Source organism: Aulonocara stuartgranti (assembly GCF_965226115.1).
Source record: "Aulonocara stuartgranti genome assembly, chromosome: 19".
NCBI lineage: Eukaryota > Metazoa > Chordata > Actinopteri > Cichliformes > Cichlidae > Aulonocara > Aulonocara stuartgranti.
The window spans coordinates 13017813-13024075 of NC_138955.1; the positions used below are offsets into that span (position 1 = coordinate 13017813).

The 6263-nt window shown below is 37.9% G+C and overlaps 1 gene segment (V, D, J or C); it reads right to left on the reverse strand.

Annotated features, from left to right (window-relative positions):
* Positions 1–3672: 3672 nt before the first annotated feature.
* Positions 3673–4156, reverse strand: LOC309696257 (immunoglobulin kappa variable 1-39-like). The segment is given in 2 exons: positions 4123–4156; positions 3673–3995 (listed from the first exon to the last, which is right to left on the reverse strand).
* Between the last annotated feature and the right edge of the window lie 2107 nt (positions 4157–6263).

The following is a 6263-nucleotide window of genomic DNA, read 5'->3' on the forward strand; positions in this document are numbered from 1 at the left end:
TGCTGTTCAGTCTTTTGTTTAGACATAAAACATTTTAAAGAGACTGAAGGAAAAACGTTATTTGAACTTTATGGGTGAAAATGGAGAGCAGCATTTATAACTGAAAGCCAGGTTTCTTCCAAAGTGAAATTCATCACTTTCTTTGGAAATTGGTAACGGCAACAAATTTAATTTTGGGGGTTTTATCTGTAATGAAAACCTCAGTGTGAAACTTCTGTTCTTCTGCACATGCTCTACAGGTGTGTGGTGGTGGCTGCTTAATTATTTTGTTGCTTGGGCATAGATGTATGGATATAGATATATATTAAGCATGAAAATGACACGTGCAATGCTATGGCTTCCAGACTGAACAACTTATTTCTTTGCAATGCTTAGTGGGCGTGTCAGAAGTGTTAGTAGTAATCTGTAAATATAAACTCTGTGCAAGCAAAGTTTTGCAAATAATGCATCCTTGAAGCATTTAGTACATTTTATCAAGGCAACATGCAGTTTGGATCAAAAATTATAGTCTGAAAACAGCCCAGCATTTTTTGCAGTTTCACTATTTTAACTTGGTACAGTTTCACAAAGTCTGTGTGGTTTCCTGTTGGGGTACTGTTATCTACCAGATCAGGATGAGGGTTTTTGTATGAGAGCATCACCATCTTTATAACTGTGTATTCGTGCTGCTCCAAAATATTCTCCACTGTCTTCCGGGTGTCGTGGGTTCAGGATATGGAGATAAACTGTTTTTCTCCCATCTCCACTCACCTGAAAGTTGCCTTCAAATGGCTTCTCAACATTTAGATTTGTAAAATAGACGTAGGCAATCAGCTTCAGAGAGGTGTCGCCTTGTGAGCGCTGATACCAGAGAATGGTATCGTAATTAGTGATGTTATGAGTGAAGGTCAGGTTCACTTGTCTGTTTGGTTCCACTAACAGTTGAGTTGGAGACTGAGACAGCTGTTTGTCTTTGCTGAGACAAGCTCCTGGAGAAGAAGAGACGGGGGGGAAAAGGAGAAAGACATGAATATTTACCTTTTTTTTTCTCTTTTTTTTCTTCACATAAACTGATTTTGTAAGAGTTCGGTTTTACCTTTAATCCAGAACACGATTAGGATGGCAACGATGAAACTAGATGGCTTCATGTTGGATGTCAGCACACAAATAGTGTCTTCAATGCTTTGAGAGTCAGAAGGAGAGACAGGAAGTGATGTAGTGAAATCAGAGTTGTTCATCAACAGCTTGTGGTTTTTTTTTGGGGGGGGGGGGGGGGTGTACTCAATGACAAATGGACTGGTTTTTAAAATAAAAAATGTTTTTTGAGCAGAAATCCTTGCTATTGGTGCTTAATTTAAGAATATAAAAATAATGCTGTTCCTCAAAGTCGGTCAGCTCAAAATGTTGACACTGTGTTTCATGATGTCATCATTACTTCCCTCAAGTTAATTATTAACTGAAAAATTATAAATACCTTTTTTCTTTTAGTGAATAATCTGTAAGATTTCTTGTTATCCAGAAAGCCTCCTTGACAAATACTTCCTATAGCCGTGAGTCTTAGTGCTGCTGAATATGATGACTAATAGGTTCTTCTGTAACAGGAGACATGGGAAGAGGTTTTTGTTTAGAGCAGATGGGTGTTTGATGTACTGTGGTTGACTGGCAGCACAGAAATACGTTGCTGTATGTTCAGGTGCTTTTAGTTTGTTGATGAAAAGTGAGCCGTTCTTTTTATTCGAATTCAAATCCCCCTCTAATTTGAAATTTTCTCTAAACGGTTCCTCCGCGCTGTCATCTTTGAACTGTGTATATCCATATCCAACAAGTTTCAGAGCTGTCTCTCCGGGTAATCGCTGGTACCAAAGCATCACTCTGTAGTCACTTTTATCATGGGTGCAGATTAGCTGTACATCATCATTGACCTTTTTGATTACAGCAGACGGAGACTGACGGACCTCTATCCCCAGAGAGATGCCTGCTGTAAGCAGAGATAGAAAAATTAATGATTTTAAAATAAGCGAATGCAGTGTGTCGCGTCACCATGAAGCAGTTACCTGTGAGGAAAAAGAAAAAAAGAAATCGAATCATAATGTAGAGGTGTGGCGATAAAGTCATGAATGTGCTGAAGCGTTTAAATTAAAACAGTCTCTGCTGAAAGCACCATGTCACTGAGCTGATTGCCATTTCAGGAAGAAGCTAGTAAGATGTAGGCAGAAGGGGAGTGGCTTCAGCTGCAGATGAAGATATTTTAGTTTTTAATTCTTTTATTGTTTAGCTTGTTAAATATCAGAAAATATGGAAAATGCTCATTATCATTTTTTAGATGGTGTATCTTTGCAGTCCTGCAGGTTATACAGAATATATGCTCGTATTTTAATCATCCATATAAGACATGCTGCTTTAACAGATTTTTATTATATATTAGAAATAATTACCTTTTATTATGAGTAATTGGAAGAAATCAACAAAATAATATGTCAAGTAAAAACCAAAAGTACAAAACCAGGTGTCTGATGTCAGTTTGTTTCCATTCTGGTTTCAAACCACTGATGGTTCCAGATTATGGAGTTTTTGTAATGTTCACAGAGGATTTCTGTCATTGTGCTTTGCTTGCTGCGCAGTAGTAGACGGCACTGTCCCCTTGTTGTGCAGCGTTGGCTATCAGAGAGCTGTTCTTTGCTGTACTCCCAGTCAAATCTCCAGAAATAATGAAATTGCTTTTGTACTGATCTTCCATTGTGACTTGTTTGTGGTACAAATACCCGATGAGTTTCATGGCTGTTTCCCCGGGTGGACGCTGGTACCAGAGCATCACATAGTAGTCAGTTTTATCATGGATGCAGAAAATCTGCACTTTTGAACTAACATTCGCGATGATATCAGAAGAAGACTGACGGACCTCAAGCCCGAGAAAAACCCCTAGATCAAAAAAGAAAAGAGAAGCTTTTGATAGCCGATAAATTAAAACAAATACAAAAATCTGTTATTTCCAGGCTTTAAAGAAATTGACATCTTTTAAAATTTTTACCTGGTAGGCAGCAGAAAATTAGAAAGCAGATCATTTTATCTTTAACAACATAAAGCCTTTAGACTTTCTAAGCATTTAGAAGCTTGATAACAGAGTTTAGTGGATTTAAATGACTAGAATTAGATCACACCAAGTGTTTATACTAAGAATTAACAGCCCAGCTGACATAACTGAGGTTTAAGAAGGAAAGGATGTGATGATGATACGTCATTGCTGGGAGGAGTTTTCTCTTCAACTGATGTTTCCCTGAAGATTTCTGTGTGCTGGAATAGAACAACATTCTTGTTTACAGATTGAAAAACTGATTTAAATCCTATTTGACTGACTATAACAACCATAAATTGTCATTACTTAGGCTGTGCAGTCTTTAAGGATATCTGAATTAGAGTATTTCACGAGCACTGCATAGTAGTGTCTTACTGCATGAATATGTTTAGTGATGATGTCTTTGCAACTACTAGTGGCAGAAAAGGAAATGTGAACCTTTATAAGGCTTGGAGGAGTGTCTGCTCCTTGGTTTTGTAAACAGTATGTGCTTTAAAAACATCCAACATGGATCAAGTCAAACGACGACCACTACAGCAGGTGCATGGGAGCATGTCTTGTCAAAACCACCAATGATAAAAATTATGTGGAGTTTTTGTAAAGTTCAGAGGCGCTTTCTGTCATTGTGTTTTGCTTGCTGCACAGTAGTACACTGCACTGTGCTCTCGTCCTTTGACTTGGATAGTTAGTGAGCCATTCTTTGCAGAATCGCCCCCAAGATTTCCAGTGATACTGAAAAGATCTCTATATTGTTCTTCAAGTGTGACAGCTACATAGTTTAAAAACCCAATGAGTTTCATAGCCGTGTCTCCAGGCGACTGCTGGTACCAGAACATCATCCTGTAGTCAGTTTTATCATGACTGCAGAAAATCTGAACTTTGTCACTAGCCTTTGCGACGATATCAGAGGAAGACTGACGAACCTCAATCCCCACACTAACACCTAGAACAAAGATAAAAGAGAATTTTAGCTTATGAAGGTTGATACATTTTAGAGAAACAAGCCAAAAAACAGAGTGCAAGTGTTTCCTTAAATACTTAAAGAAATTAGCACCTTTTCAAATTATTACCTGACAAGTAGCAGAAAATTAAAAGGGAGATCATCTTTTCTGTATTCAAAGCTTGACTTTAGATGTGTTTAGAAACTTTATATAAGATTTTAGTGGCTATGAGTTAATGAAATTGGACCACGCAATTGTTTATACTGAGAATCATCTGCCTATCTGACATGACTGAGGTTTAAGAAGGGAGGAGATGAAGAATCATCACTTTATTGCAGATGAAACTGCAGATTGCTGGGCGGAGCTTTCTGTCATGTTTGTGCTTTTCTGTGGTTTTTGTGTAAATGTGCCTTTTAGTTGTATTTAAAAATAGATTTAATTGTCGGCATTACTATTAACAGTGTTACAAAAAAATCTAAATTGTGATTAATTATACAGTATTTCAGGATGTGTGAATTAGAGTTTTACAAGTCTAAAGATGGATCTGTGTGTTTCCTACAGGTAAAAAGTAATCTTTCATATGGAGATGCTTTGTTTAAGTATGTGAAAGAGTGCTCTAATATGTGCTTCCTTCCTGGTTATGTAAACTGTACTTAAATTACATGCTTAGTTAAATGAAATAGTCAAGCTACAATACAACCACTAACGCAGGTGGTGGGAGCTTGTCTTATCAAAACAAGCAATGATCAAATATGTGAAGCTTTTGTAAAGCTCAAAAAACCTTTTTGTCATTGTGTGTTGCTGCACAGTGGCAGGAAGTGCTCGTGTCCTTTGACTTGAGCCATTCTTTGCAGCATCTCCACCCACAGTTCCAGTGATATTGAAATGATCTCTATGTTGTTCTGCAAATGTGACAGCTGGATAGTTTAATTACCCAGTGAGTTTTATAGCTGTCTCCCTGCAGCTGTTGGGATCAGAGCATCACCCTGTAGTCAGCTGGGATCTAACCAAGATGTGGGAGGAGTCTGTTCAGCTTAAAACCATCCACTTTGATGATTTCATGGTTCTGAGTTTTTGTATTAAAGAAAGGTGTTTTCTACTCAGTGTGCATAGCTTGCTGCACAGTAATACACTGCACTGTGCTCAGGCTTTAAGTCCACTATAAACATAGAAGCATTCTTTGGTTTACTTCCACTCAAGTCTCCTGTAATATTAAAATGTTTCTCAAATGATTTCTCGTGCTCTTTGTTGTTGTAGTTTAAATGTCCAATGCGTTTCAGAGCTTGGTCTCCAGGGGATTTCTGGTACCACTGCATGAATGTGTAGTCGGTCTTTCCATGGCTGCAGACCAGCTGGACTTCGTCTCCACGAGTTCTGAAAACTTCCACAGGTGTTTGGTGGACTTCAACACCCAGACAAAGACCTAGAAGGAGAGAAAATGAACAATAAACCTATAGATAGGTAACCTATAGAGAATATAAAGTGGGATTCTTAAATGGTGAATGTGATTACCAGTGAGCCAAAACAAACTAAATAATGTCAGCATGATGAGCTTCTGTCTGAAAGCAGCACAGTAAGGGACTCTAACATTTTCCCCATGCACACTTTTATTGACACCCCCCTCTTTGAAGTAGCTACTGCATGTTTAGATATCAGTATTTCTTGAGCTCCATCGCCACCTACTGGAATTACATAACAGTCAAGTCATTGAATCCCTCCAGAATATAAACAAATAAATATGAGAGGATATCTTGGAAAAAGTCAAACACCATGTTACTGGGGTAATGTTAAATCTTGTGCAGAGGACAGTGATTATCATGTTGCATGACTATATTCAAGAACAACTGTACGTTGAATCCTTGTAATCATATCTCAGTCCTGTTATCTGGAAAATGGGCCTTGATGCAGTGGACACTGAATAACCACTACGCTACAGATGTACGGCCAATTTATTAAGGACTGAAAATAACAAAGATGGAAATTGAACCCCAAAACAGCTGGTGTACCAAAAGGTTATTTTTCAAAACCTAAAGCCTAAAGAATGGTTCAGAAATTTCTCTGAATATTTTCAAAACCTGTAGAGATGCTTTGTGTCTAAACATTAAGTGTCACAGAAGCATTAGCATATTCTGTACCAAATTATGCAGAATTTGTAAATATGAATTACCATGGAATTCCCTGTACCGTGAACCCTATGCTGACAGAAAATTAGAAGACGGATCATTTTGTTGGTGTTGACAAAAATCTGATCTCTTGTTGCAGTTCCTAGG